Source organism: Polyodon spathula, chromosome 8 (genome assembly GCF_017654505.1).
Source record: "Polyodon spathula isolate WHYD16114869_AA chromosome 8, ASM1765450v1, whole genome shotgun sequence".
In the NCBI taxonomy this organism is placed as follows: domain Eukaryota; kingdom Metazoa; phylum Chordata; class Actinopteri; order Acipenseriformes; family Polyodontidae; genus Polyodon; species Polyodon spathula.
The window spans coordinates 49,457,640-49,473,266 of record NC_054541.1 but is presented as its reverse complement, the minus strand read 5'-3'; the positions used below and the strand labels follow the sequence as shown (position 1 = coordinate 49,473,266).

Below are 15,627 nucleotides of genomic sequence, written 5' to 3'. Positions count from 1 at the left end.
TTAATTGATGGAACCTTTACAAAATGAGGTTCTCGAAAAACCTGAAGGAATCCTGTATGTTCAGATTCTAAATTTGAACCTGCTTCTAAGTGCCAGTATCGGAAAACTCAATCGCACTTGCTGTGCTTCTTGTAGTACCCATGTGTGTTCAGCTCGGCTCCTTTTTTATTTTTTAATGCCCCCCCCCCCCCCCCTTGTGTCGTCTTGGTGATATTTTGGTTATTTGCCTGTATTTGAAACTTCAATTAGGAATATTCAGACAATTTGCTTTGTGACCTACAGTAGCGGAAATGATTAGGCACCATGAAGAAACAATACGATTTTGATTGTTTTATTATCTACAGCACTGTACTGTAAAATGAATAGGAAAAATCCTAAATAAATCACAAGAACAATGAGGCCAGTCATAAGAACATAAGAAAGTTTACAAACGAGAGGAGGCCATTCGGCCCATCTTGCTCGTTTGGTTGTTAGTAGCTTATTGAGCCCAGAATCTCATCAAGCAGCTTCTTGAAGGACCCCAGGTTGTCATCTTCAACAACATAATACTGATTGAGCTATTGGAGGTTATAAAATGGAAAATGAGAACGATGCTAACGCAAGTTTATAACTTTAGTATCATAGACGGGTTGTCTTGGAGGCGGCTGAACCTCCTTCAGCGATTAATAAAGCGCCCCGGTAAAATTGTAACAAGCAGGATTAGCCACAAGATGGCAGCAAAGACATACGAGAGAGATTTCTCATTGCTGACAAATCTTAAATTAACTTAAACTTTAACTTAAATTAAATAAAGTTAAATTATCTCTCTAATAATAACAACATGTCGAGAAACAACCAAACCTTCGGAAATTGTGGATGCAACATCATGTAAATCATTGTGTGTATTTGATATCTATTGTAAATATATTAGAAAGCAAAACAGCAAATTAGAACACTTTGCATTAAAAATCCTTTTTAAGCATGTGTTAAATGGATTGGCTCGTGTTTGAACTGTATAACAGCTCAGTATAGCAGGTTTACATCTGTACACAGTTCAACGATAATGACCCATGCCTCTACCCTCTCTCGCGTCGCCCCCTTTACAAACAGAATAGGCGGAGTAGCATGTCTTTCAGTGACTGGGGTTCAGCCGAGAGCTCTTTACTGCCGTGAATGAGTATCCCGGCTCGGAACCAGCAAATCCACGGGATTAAGTTAATGTAATCCCTGCAGACAGACACTTTAAAAACCTGTTAACTTTTCAGCGCTAATCAGGTTAAAAGAAGCGCTATTCAAGTAAAGAAGAAACAGACAGCAATTTTTAATACCTAACCTTGAGCAGATTTTTACAGTCAATATGATTAAACAGAGGATTCAATAGAGTCGATATGTTTAAACAGGATTCAATACAGTCGATGTGTTTAAACAGGATTCAATACAGTCAATATGATTAAACAGGATTCAATACAGTCGATGTGTTTAAACAGGATTCAATACAGTCAATGTGTTTAAACAGGATTCAATACAGTCAATATGATTAAACAGAGGATTCAATACAGTCGATGTGTTTAAACAGGATTCAATACAGTCGATGTGTTTAAACAGGATTCAATACAGTCGATGTGTTTAAACAGGATTAAATACAGTCAATATGATTAAACAGAGGATTCAATACAGTAGATACGTTTAAACAGGATTTAATTACACTATGTAACACAATTTTTGTTCCTGGGTAGTAAGTGTTATTTCCTAATTGCTTATGCCTCAAAAGTATAGAAAATGGCTATTATTCCCCACAAACTTTGTTTTTGTGACCAGGACAAAAATGTCTAGATTCGTAAATCTCGAAAAACTACTCACTTCTAAATCTTTTGTAGTCATTTTTGTATTACTTTAATATAAATACATGTTAATTTGGATTCATATGTTGTTTTTTTTCTGACTTTATGTGAACGAAAAGACACACATTTGCCCGTTTTCCCATTGGAAATAGTGATATTTTGAAATATCACTGTCCTGGTCACAAAAGCAAAGTTTGTGGGGAATAATAGCCATTTTCTATACTTTTGAGGCATAAGCAATTAGGAAATAACACTTACTACCCAGGAACAAAAAAAAAAAAAAAAAAAAAAACTGTTACATGTTGTAATCAGCAATGTAATACATTATCTGTAATTCTAAACTTTACCAACAGGTGGCACCAGTTTTAACTCATGAGTCTTTTTTAATTAATTGAATGCTGTTTGGCAGTTCATTAAACTTCTCTTCTCTGTGGTAAAATAAGCCAAGAATGCATACATACTAAGTACATGTGTACATGTGCATCATTACAATGTTATTATGCATAGTTACAATGTACTTCATGTGCAAATCTTTTTGCAAGATATGTGTAAGGACACAATTGTATCAGAAAAGGGTATGGGGTACGGGTTAGGGGTAGGGCCATAGTGTATAAAAATAGTTCCACATTAAATACATTGTAACTATGCATAATGCCATTATAGTTGTGTGTAAGTGCATATGTATTAACTAAGTAACTGCAATGTAAATACACAGTAATTAGAGATACCATGTAAAGTGTTACCCAGTTATCTTAGTAAATTCATTGCTGTCACTATAACATCTGTGTCTGATAAAGACATTGGCCCAGGCATTTGCTTGCTTGTCTTAGTTTGACATCAAAGCATGGACAAAGGCAGACATTTTACTTACTGTCTTTAACTCTCTTATTTTTTGAAAGCGGTAAAACGCCTGTCAATTTTACAAAACTAAACCCAACTAACTACGTTGTATATTTCAAGTTCTCTTCTGTGTTCTCAAGGTGTTTATAATATTATTAACATGTATTTTCCTCCTTTAAAAAATAGGAGTTAATTAAAGAATTGAGGAAACACTTTGAAAACAAGGCTCTTGGTTTCCTATAGTTTTACCCCAGAGCTTAGTAACTCTACTACTATGAGACTTCTTTGATTTGCTGTCTGACTCTCAGAAGCATGTGCACAGTAAATGTTCATTATTACTGTAAGAAGCAGGACAATGGCATCATAATACAACCCCACTTAGAAGAAGAAGATTTCAAAAGCATGGGTTTGAGTCTCAGGAATGCTTTGCCAAGAACACGTATTTTGAATTGTAGTGTGAACTATTTCTCAGGCAAGCCCTGCTACCAACATTCAGCTTCTGAAAGGGCGATCGGTGTCATTGGCTCACTGTGCACCAGCGACCCCTGTGGTCCGGCCGGGCGCCTGCGGGCTTGCCTGTTAGCTGCCCGGGAGCTGCGTTGTTCTCCTATGCTGTAGCTCCTGGGCGGCTGCATGGTGATTCCGCAGCGTGTAAAGAAGCGGGCGGATGACGGCACACGCTTCGGAGGACAGTGTGTGTTCGTCTTCGCCTCTTCTGAGTCAGTGCAGGGATGGTAGAGGTGAGTCAAGCATAAATAAATAATAATTGGCCATTTCAAATTGGGAGAAAATAAAAAAATAATTGGCAACGACTAAATTAAAAAAAAAAAAAAAATTTTTAACTTTAAATCAACATGACTAAGAAATCAGGTCAGCCTGCCAAACTGTGCAGAGAGCGAATCATTTTAAACAGTCCAAAATAGTAGTAAATCACTGGCTCTTGGACTGAGTCATGCAGTGTGGTTTAATGGTTCAAATCCTGGTGGCACTGATATGCTTATCTTGACTGTGGCCCTGCAGGGAGAGCTGCATTGGTCCTTGAGCTCACACAGCCTAGGGAGGGAGAACTGTAAAGTGGCCCGTATTCACAAAGCTGTAAGAACATTTCTTAATTGTTGTTATAGAGAGGGTTATTAGATCTGAATTGAGGTACTGTCATCAGGGGAATGAAGTTCTTCGGGGTCTGTGCACACATGGCCAGCCGTTGTAAAGTGCTCAGTGTTGGTAATGAGTGACGCATTCAAAAGCAATCCCATTCCACACACTCACCACTGTGTGTAAAGATACACCCTTTCCAATGAAGAGAACAGGCCTCACTCCCAGTGTTATCTGTGAGTCGGATACGGCTAGGACCAGCAAGCTGATGCTGTTTATTAAAGTGAAATAGAGAGTAGATGGTATTGCTTGCATTGGGAATTATTTTTTAGCTACTTATAGATGTCCTGTTTTTCAAGGGGTTTGTCATAATCTGAGAAGTTCTTTTCTAATAGTGATGAAGCTTGAAAAGAACCCTGTTCTTCACATTGTTGAAAGAGTCTGAATGTGAGGGAGGCATTTGTCTTGTATTTATTCATTCATATTTTTTCTGCAGTTGGAGGAATTTACACTGTAATCCAGACCAAAGTGAAAATCACTGTTGACGAATGAGGAGAGAACTTTTTCATAGTGGGTCCGTACTATGGGCACAACGTGAAGACCCATTAAGAAGTCCATGGATGCCCTGCAGTGCAGTGGCTGTCAGGTAAAGCAGCTTTGGTCTTTGTGGCTACTAATCTCATCCTGGAAAGACCTCCGCACAAGTAAAGAGGTCTTCTCAAGGTCAGCAGGCTCACCCTTTTAGGCAACTTACCTTTGATACGAGCTGATAAGGACGTGTATTGGTCAATGTACATTATTTTAGTTTACCTTCTCTAATTAACTGTCTGGTAGCATTACATCCCCTAATAGATTAATGCTATCCTGTAGTCTTAAATACTAGTTCTACTTGGGAGTAAATGACAGCATGCAGTACAAGTCTTTGGTTTTGTATTTTCAAAGCTGCATGACGACAAGCTGCACAGCAATCCTATTGACCGTAGTGATGAAGCTGGTAACCCTAACCCTCACCCTCACCCTAACCCTAAAGCTAACCATAACGTACAGCAATCCCCTTGAGCGAGGTGATGGAGCTGGTAACCCTAACTCTAACTCTAATGTACAGCAATCCCCTTGAGTGAGGTGATGAAGCTGGGAATCGGTACACTGTCTACACTTTCCTTCTCTTCTCAGCTGTTCATCCTGGCTTAGTGTTTTGTTGTTGACACCCATCGTCATTATTTGAAACGGATCCAGGCAACATTTAATAAGGTTCAGTAAGGAGATTTAGTTAATTCATAACACGATCGAGGAACTGCTGCTGGAACATGGTGAAAAGCTCATGTAACACGAGCTCAGGGATAGGGGATAATACCGAAAGCTGGATTGCATTTTACAACAGAACAGGGAGACAATGTACTGCAGGTTATAATGTGTAGCTGTCGTTTAAAATATTATACATATTTAGTTTATCTGCACAGCTCCCCCTGATTGATAGGTCTGGACATGTGAACAGTTTGGGATCTTAAGCAATCAAGAAGGAAAATGCAGTGTAGGACATAACGAGTAACCCGTTTTCAAGGGTTTTAAAGGCTGGGCTGTCCATGCTGTGCACAGTAAGTACTGCACAGTCAGATACATTGTGCAGTGTTTAGATGCATTGTGCATTGTTTACTACCTATTGTTTCCTCACCCATTCATTCAATTAGATATGCACTGCTGCAGCTACAATGTGCTCTGCTTCTGCCTCCCGTGAACAGAGGCAGTCGTCAGAGGACAGTCATTATTGGTGGGGTCAATGAACTTTTAGTAAGCACACTGTGCCAAGTATCTATTCTTACAGCTGAACAGCTTTATATATTTCTTCATTTAAATTACATATATATTGGTGAAACAAAGCTCCCTCCACCCACACACTCACACACACACACACACACACACACACACACACACATATACTAACATACACACACACACTCACGCACTGACTTGCACGTACATACACGCACACACACACACACACACACACACACACACACACACACACACACACGCATAATAACATACACACACACACGCACTGACTCACAAAGACACACTAATGCACTGACTTTCACACACACACACACGCACACACACACAGACACATGCACTGATGCACACACACACACACAAACAAACACACACGCAATGACGCACACACACACATACACACGCACACCACACACTACGTCATGTGACTCATTGCACTGATGCAGTGTGCGTGTGTGTTGTGTGTGTGCGTGACACACGCACTGACGGTGTCACACACACACACACATACACACGCACACACAGACTCATGCACTGACACGCACACACACACACACATGCACTGATGTACACACACACAGACACACACACTGACGCACATGTCTTTCAGATAATTGGTCAGAGTCTCTATGCAGTAGTGTAGCTGGGATTTTAATTCAGATATATGAAAAGCTCCAATACATGGGTATTGTCTTATCTGTGTTCTCACAGATCTAGGTTACACTACACTGATTCTTCCAGCAGGGGGCAGAGTAGCATTGCGTTTAAAGATTCTCTGGAAACGCAGGTAACACTGCAGGCTTTTTTTTTTTTTTTTTTTTTTTTTTTTTATCAGTCATTGCTTTTATATACAGAAAGTATTCTGGGAATACAGCTGATAAAAATATACATTTTAATTGTTGGGCAGACGAATATGTACTTCAATACAAGCTGAATCCAATTTGCATGCAAGTATACTGCAGTGATTTTTTCTTATTTTGCAGGAGATGGTGAAGTCCGTGTGCATGCAAGTATAGGGGCATTACTTTTCCAATTGTATTTCTGGTCTGTATGAAGCATCCCCTTTGTCCTAGACAGAAAGTGAACAGTAGTAAAAAACGATGTACAATGAGAATCACCATGTTAATGTGATTCACCACAGAGGTCTGTAGGAACAGCAGTGGCATTGTAAACCTGCACACTAGTCTGGTTTCTATTAAAACACAGATTCAACACACAATACAGACCGCTTTAAAGTTTGCACCGGTAAGGCTCAGTGTCATGTTAGCTCTTGTTCCACTTCGGGAATATATTTTAATAAACTAATCACGCTGATGTAACACGAATTACACTGATGAAGGCACTAGCTGAAACATTTGTCTCCCTGATTTGGCAGTTCCTTACAGGCTGTGCTTTGTGACTCTACTGCTCCTGTGTTAGCTGTTCAGGTGTATTAAGGTGTGTTAATAGAAGGCAGCCCGTACGTAGTCCTGTTTGACATCGGTGCCTCTGCTTGGAACCTGGACCGCTGGAAAGGGGAATTCTGGGATGCAGCAGGCATTGGGATTCCCTTTCATGATAGAGAAACGAGTGACGCCTTACTCTTCGGGTCCCTAACAGCATGGTTCTTTAAAGAGGTATGCATGCAAAGAGGATTTACACTTTCCTGTAGTCAGGTAGAAATCGAGACTAGCGCACATGAATATCTGGATCTGTAGATCCTCCTCTAGTGTGACCATCTCTCTCGGGGCTTGATTCAATCAAAACATGCTTTATAAACTGCTTTATGTAAAGTGTAAAGTGTACTGCTTTACAAACAGTATAAAAGCATAGTAAAAACACAGTGAATGCATGTTAAAGAATTGTAAAGTATTGGTAACCTTGGGAAAGCACAATAGTATTAACATGGGAAAAGTATGGTTTAATGCAAATTTACTGTGCAAATATACCATGGTAAATCTATCTGAGGGTGATGGCATCCTTCACTGACTGAAGAACACTGGGGGCTAAACACACTATGAGACTTTGAAGAGAAAAGACAGGTCTCCTGAGAAATGTATTCCCTATGTAACTTACAACCCATGATCTGAGAATATAAATATCAAAACAATCAGGATGATGTTAATAAACGTATTGCTGCAATACGGACAACAAGGGATGCAGTGAAGTAAAGGAATGGGATTTGGAATTTGTTCTGTAACATTTTACCGTTGTATTAGCCTTTCATCTAAAAGCTGAACATTTCTGTAACGGGCAATGCTGCGTGGTACTCTGCCCTTACGGATTCTGTACCGTCAGTGAGATGAGATGAGGTTAAAGCACCAGAATGCAGACGAGCCCGGCACCTTTGCGTTGTGGTTAAGACAGTTAAACGAGGCAGTCTTCCCTGCGACAGCGAGTGGGAGAAGTACAGGCGTGGAAAAGTACAGAGCAGTTTAGAAGCAGTTTGAAAGCAGGTTGACGGCTGCAGAAGAAACTAAACTTAAAAAAAAACCCTCAACATGGTCTTCAAGCCAGTAATCTGTGACACCTGCTTGATGTGGGAAATCCAAGAAAACCCAACGGAGCCAAACCAAGTGTGCGTAAAGTGCAGCACGATCCAGGATTTGCATAAACTAGTAAGTGTGCTAGAAATGGAGCTGGAAGAAATGAGACAGCAACAGGATCTTGAGGAACTGGCACACCCACAATTCATGGAAGTCTGCATCACCCCTAACAGACTGAAAGCCACCAGGGAGATAGAAGGTCAGAACAGCTGGGCTCAGGTAGGCAGAAGCAGGGGAAAAAGAAACTTCTTCAAACACCACCACCAGAAATCAAAACAACCAACAAATTTGAGTCACTTCAGAATTTTGATGAGCAGAACCAACAACAAGAGAATGAAAGGAACAACGTCCAGGACCCCATTGACAGTGGTGACCAGACAGCAAAAAGAAGGGAGGTCATGATTGTTGGGGACTCTATATTGAGAAACACAGCAAGTTCAATTTGCAGTTTGGACCCCCTTACTACAACAGTGTGCTGCCTTCCAGGAGCCTCGGTCAAGCACATCACTGAGAACATGGACAGGCTCCTAGAACGAACAGGAGAGGACCCGGTAGTAGTCGTCCACATCGGTACAAACAACATTGGAAGAGACAGACCAAAATCCCTGCAAAACTAATTCAGAGAGCTAGGAAGGAAATTAAAAGAGAAAACCAAAACTGTGGTATTTTTTGGTATACTACCGGCACCTTGCAAAGGACCATATGGACAGGTGGAAATAATTAATCAAAACGCATGGCTGAAGACGTGGTGCACACGGGAAGGCTTCACCTATCTTGATCATTGGACCACATTCTACAACGAGGACTATCTGTATAGACAGGATGGACTGCATTTAAATAACAAGGGAACCAGTCTACTCGGAGAAAAGATCCTCAAGCAGGTTCAGAAGCATTTAAACCAGAAAGGAAGGGGGGAGAAATCAACAAAAAAACAGAAGGGAAACCGCCTCAAAACAAGAACAACAACTCAGGTAAGACAACCATTAAATGTATTTATCTAAATGCTAGAAGTATCAGAATCAAAATTCTAGAACTTGAAGCTACTGCACTAACAGGTCAAACAAATGACTGCTTCCTATCACAATTTGTCAAGGCACCGACTAGAGGGGAGGCATGCCTTGATTTAGTCTTTTCAAATAACGAAGATAGAATAACTAAAACAGAGGTCAGAGAACCACTGGCAAACTCAGACCACAACATGGTCTCATTTGAAGTGTTTTTTAAAACCCCAAAAGTAATGACTAAAGCTAAGGTTTACAATTTTAGAAAAGCAAACTATGAAGGTATGAAACAGAGACTAACAGAAGTAGATTGGAGTAAAATAGAGAAAACACCCACAGAAGAAGGATGGTTGTTCTTCAAAAATGTAGGACTGGAGGCGCAAAACAATTACATCCCTAAAGTAGACAAATCTAAATGTAAAACTAAATTGCCAAAATGGTTTAATAGATCAATTAAAAAAAATATTCAGCGAAAAAAGGCACTTTACAGAGCATTAAAAAAGGACCAAAAAGAAAGTACGCAGAAAGAGTACACAGAACTGCAAACGCAAGTCAAAAAGGAAGTTAGAAAGGCCAAGAGAGAAATAGAAATAAACATTGCTAAGGGAGTTAAAACCAATTCCAAAATGTTTTTCCAATATTACAACAGCAAGTGAACATTCAAAGACGAGATTAAATGTTTAAGAGATACAAATGGCAAAATCACAGACGAAGAAAAAAAAATAGCAAATATGTAAAATTATTACTTTTCGCAAGTTTTTACAAAGGAAGATACTGACAACATGCCCCACATGTCATCCAGTTCCTATTCAGTTTTAAATAACTTTAGCATAACTGAGGCAGAAGTGTTAAAGGGACTAGGAGCTCTTAAAATAAACAAATCCCCTGGGCCGGATGAGATCCTCCCAGTAGTACTCAAAGAAATGAAAGAAGTAATTTACAAACCGCTAACCAAGATCATGCAGCAGTCTCTTGACACAGGGGTGGTACCGACAGACTGGAAAATTGCAAACGTAATACCGATCCACAAAAAGGGAAACAAAACTGAACCAGGTAACTACAGACCAGTAAGCCTGACTTCTATTATATGCAAACTTATGGAAACTATAATAAGATCCAAAATGGAAAATTACCTATATGGTAACAGGGTCCTGGGAGACAGTCAACATGATTTTAGGAAAGGGAGATCGTGTCTAACTAACTTGCTTGATTTTTTTGAGGATGCAACATCGATAATGGATAATTGCAAAGCATATGACATGGTTTATTTAGATTTCCAGAAAGCTTTTGACAAAGTCCCACACAAAAGATTAATTCTCAAACTGAACGCAGTTGGGATTCAAGGAAACACATGTACATGGATTAGGGAGTGGTTAACATGTAGAAAACTGAAAGTACTGATTAGAGGAAAAACCTCAGAATGTAGTGTGGTAACCAGTGGTGTACCACAGGGATCAGTATTAGGTCCTCTGCCATTCCTAATCTACATTAATGATTTAGATTCTGGTATAGTAAGCAAACTTGTTAAATTTGCAGACGACACAAAAGTAGGAGGAGTGGCAAACACTGTTGCAGCAGCAAAGGTCATTCAAAAAGATCTAGACAAGATTCAGAACTGGGCAGACACATGGCAAATGACATTTAATAGAGAAAAGTGTAAGGTACTGCACGCAGGAAATAAAAATGTACATTATAAATATCATATGGGAGATACTGAAATTGGAGAAGGAATCTATGAAAAAGACCTAGGAGTTTTTGTTGACTCAGAAATGTCTTCATCTAGACAATGTGGGGAAGCTATAAAAAAGGCTAACAAGATGCTCGGATACATTGTGAAAAGTGTTGAATTTAAATCAAGGGAAGTAATGTTAAAACTGTACAATGCACTAGTAAGACCTCATCTTGAATATTGTGTGCAGTTCTGGTCACCTCGCTATAAAAAAGATATTGCTGCTCTAGAAAGAGTGCAAAGAAGAGCGACCAGAATTATTTCGGGCTTAAAAGGCATGTCATATGCAGACAGGCTAAAAGAATTGAATCTGTTCAGTCTTGAACAAAGAAGACTACGTGGCGACCTAATTCAAGCATTCAAAATTCTAAAAGGTATTGACAGTGTCGACACAAGGGACTTTTTCAGCCTGAAAAAAGAAACAAGGACCAGGGGTCACAACTGGAGATTAGACAAAGGGGCATTCAGAACAGAAAATAGGAGGCACTTTTTTACACAGAGAATTGTGAGGGTCTGGAATCAACTCCCCAGTAATGTTATTGAAGCTGACACCCTGGGATCCTTCAAGAAGCTGCTTGATGAGATTTTGGGATCAATAAGCTACTAACAACCAAACGAGCAAGATGGGCCAAATGGCCTCCTCTCGTTTGTAAACTTTCTTATGTTCTTATGTTCTTATGACACTCGCCTGCAGTCTGAGAGTCGTCAGTTCGCGCCCAGTCTCTGCCCTGTTTTTACTGCTGTATGTTTTGATTTAACAATATTAAGCAGTCAGTCCTGGTGAGATATTTCTATTACTGGAGTTTTACTGTATTGTTTTGTTTGGTTTCTGTGAGTGTCTCGGTACAAATTTTCATACAGGAATTCCTCTTCTCCAGCTCACAGATCAGTTTCAAGGGATGCCAAGCATCATTGCCCATTTCCACGAGTGGCAGGCGGGAGCCAGGCTAATACTGTGCCGCTCCCGCAAGCTGCCCTTAACGACCATCTTCACCACCCACGCCACGGTGCTGGGGAGGTATCTGTGTGCGGGCAGTGCTGATTTCTACAACAACCTGGACAAGGTAATCTTAGAACAATAGGTCGCACAAACAGTGTGTACGTCATCTTATTATATAACGTGTAACTCTTTTACACATTTTAAATTCTGCTTGCTATACAGACTGCAGAGTGCACAGTGTAATCAGGTTATAGCATTCTAGAGTGACTGACCAAATAAATTAGAGAATGGACTAAACAGTGACTGGACCATGTAGCTCCCTGCACATTCTAAACAGTGACTAGGACCATGTAGCTCCCTGCACATTCTAAACAGTGACTGGACCATGTAGCTCCCTGCACATTCTAAACAGTGACTGGACCATGTAGCTCCCTGCACATTCTAAACAGTGACTAGGACCATGTAGCTCCCTGCACATTCTAAACAGTGGCTGGACCATGTAGCTCCCTGCACATTCTAAACAGTGACTAGGACCATGTAGCTCCCTGCACATTCTAAACAGTGACTAGGACCATGTAGCTCCCTGCACATTCTAAACAGTGACTAGGACCATGTAGCTCCCTGCACATTCTAAACAGTGGCTGGACCATGTAGCTCCCTGCACATTCTAAACAGTGGCTGGACCATGTAGCTCCCTGCACATTCTAAACAGTGACTGGACCATGTAGCTCCCTGCACATTCTAAACAGTGGCTGGACCATGTAGCTCCCTGCACATTCTAAACAGTGGCTTGGACCATGTAGCTCCCTGCACATTCTAAACAGTGACTGGACCATGTAGCTCCCTGCACATTCTAAACAGTGACTGGACCATGTAGCTCCCTGCACAGTCTAAACAGTGACTAGGACCATGTAGCTCCCTGCACATTCTAAACAGTGACTGGACCATGTAGCTCCCTGCACATTCTAAACAGTGGCTGGACCATGTAGCTCCCTGCACATTCTAAACAGTGACTAGGACCATGTAGCTCCCTGCACATTCTAAACAGTGTGGACCATGTAGCTCCCTGCACATTCTAAACAGTGACTAGGACCATGTAGCTCCCTGCACATTCTAAACAGTGACTAGGACCATGTAGCTCCCTGCACATTCTAAACAGTGACTGGACCATGTAGCTCCCTGCACATTCTAAACAGTGACTGGACCATGTAGCTCCCTGCACATTCTAAACAGTGGCTGGACCATGTAGCTCCCTGCACATTCTAAACTGTGGCATGGACCATGTAGCTCCCTGCACATTCTAAACAGGTTTGTCTTGTCCACCTTTACAGGTTTCTGTGATTTGGACAAAATGCGTGTATTTTACAGTGTGTGCATTATACAGGGGATGTGAGCCCAGGCTTTTCAGTTATTTGAGTTGAATTTCGATTGCACCTTTTTTTAGTGTCTTGTATGTCTAAAGTACTTCGGCTTTCATAGCTCTGTTCAGGATGTGTGCACTAGTGTGGCTCGAGAGAACAATGCTGTGGCCAGTGTTGGTTATGCTTTATAATAATACACTTTTTATATACCTAATTCTCCTATTGTCAATGTGATTCCCAATTCTGAAATCAGCACATGGCACATCGTAGGCTACCTGTAATTGATTAGTTTGCTTATAACTCCTGTCAGTGCCTCAGTTCTTTGTTTTTTTGTACACACGATATTTGAAGCAATAGATTCATACACATATCTCATTCCTTCCTGCAAAGGGAGTTAACATTTCACTGTATAACAAGGCAGCCTGACATTTATAGGCTAGGACCATGCTGAATAAAGCTCACTCCTCTAGACCAGTTATTTACTGCTGCTCTAAATGTTCCCTGTCTAACAGTAACATTACAAAGAGATCAGAAAGCCTCGTGAGACCCTCTTTTTTTCCAAAAAGGTCAGTCTGAGCCAAAGGCCAGCTGTTAAGCTGATGGGCTGATTTGCAATTGTTACGTGATACAGTTAGTGAAGTCCCTGAAGGTTGATATTCAACAAGCTCTGGTGGAATCGAGTAAGATGGGTGATGTGCAAGACAAGCCAGGCCCCTCTGTACAATGTATGATGTTTAACCTTTACACTGAAGTTTAATCACAATATCTTAGTAAGGTATTCAACGTGGCACTGTCACCCAAAGAGACCTGCAGTTTATACCGAATATTAAAGTGATTGTACAGCAGCTAACAAAATAATTACCCCAAATCCTGCTCCACACACAGGTCTTAGCTGTGCAGGGCTGAACGAAACACATCCTGTAGACCGCGTCGGATTAAAGGAAGCTCTCAGCTCCCATGCCTTCCTTTCAGAAAGTCTGCTACTGCTTCACTACTAAGGCTGCTACACACCAGACACGATGCAATTTTCAGTGACATGACCATACACACACCTGAAGCAGTGACATGACCACACACAGCTGAAGCAGTGACATGAACACACACAGCTGAAGCAGTGACACAGTCACACACAGCTGAAGCAGTGACATGGTCACACACAGCTGAAGCAGTGACATGAACAAATACAGCTGAAGCAGTGACATGAACACACACAGCTGAAGCAGTGACATGAACACACACATACACCTGGAGCAGTGACATGAACACAGCTGAAGCAGTGACATGAACACCCACAGCTGAAGCAGTGACATGATCACACAGCTGAAGCAGTGACATGATCACACACAGCTGAAGCAGTGACACACACAGCTGAGGCAGTGACATGGACACACACAGCTGAAGCAGTGACATGACCACACACAGCTGAAGCAGTGACATGAACACACAGCTGAAGCAGTAATATGATCACACAGTGAAGTCCCTGAAGGTTGATATTCAACAAGCTCTGGTGGAATCGAGTAAGATGGGTGATGTGCAAGACAAGCCAGGCCCCTCTGTACAATGTATGATGTTTAACCTTTACACAAGTTTAATCACAATATCTTAGTAAGGTATTCAACGTGGCACTGTCACCCAAAGAGACCTGCAGTTTATACCGAATATTAAAGTGATTGTACAGCAGCTAACAAAATAATTACCCCAAATCCTGCTCCACACACAGGTCTTAGCTGTGCAGGGCTGAACGAAACACATCCTGTAGACCGCGTCGGATTAAAGGAAGCTCTCAGCTCCCATGCCTTCCTTTCAGAAAGTCTGCTACTGCTTCACTACTAAGGCTGCTACACACCAGACACGATGCAATTTTCAGTGACATGACCATACACACACCTGAAGCAGTGACATGACCACACACAGCTGAAGCAGTGACATGAACACACACAGCTGAAGCAGTGACACGGTCACACACAGCTGAAGCAGTGACACTGTCACACACAGCTGAAGCAGTGACACACACACAGCTGAAGCAGTGACACTGTCACACACAGCTGAAGCAGTGACACACACACAGCTGAAGCAGTGACATGGCTGAAGCAGTGACATGAACACACACAGCTGAAGCAGTGACATGAACACACACAGCTCAGTGACACACACACAGCTGAAGCAGTGACATGGTCACACACAGCTGAAGCAGTGACATGTCACACACAGCTGAAGCAGTGACACTGGTCACACACAGCTGAAGCAGTGACACGGTCACACACAGCTGAAGCAGTGACACACACACAGCTGAAGCAGTGACATGATCACACACAGCTGAAGCAGTGACATGACACACACAGCTGAAGCAGTGACATGACCACACAAACTTGAAGCAGTGACATGACCACACACAGCTGAAGCAGTGACATGATCACACACAGCTGAAGCAGTGACATGAACACACACAGCTGAAGCAGTGACATGAACACACACAGCTGAAGCAGTGACATGAACACACACACAGCTGAAGCAGTGACATGAAC

General features: G+C 41.4%; 1 pseudogene; it reads left to right on the top strand.

Annotated features, from left to right (window-relative positions):
- The first annotated feature begins 3,514 nt into the window (after positions 1–3,514).
- The window catches only part of LOC121319155, a 38,347-nt pseudogene continuing 26,234 nt past the window's right edge, over positions 3,515–15,627 (top strand).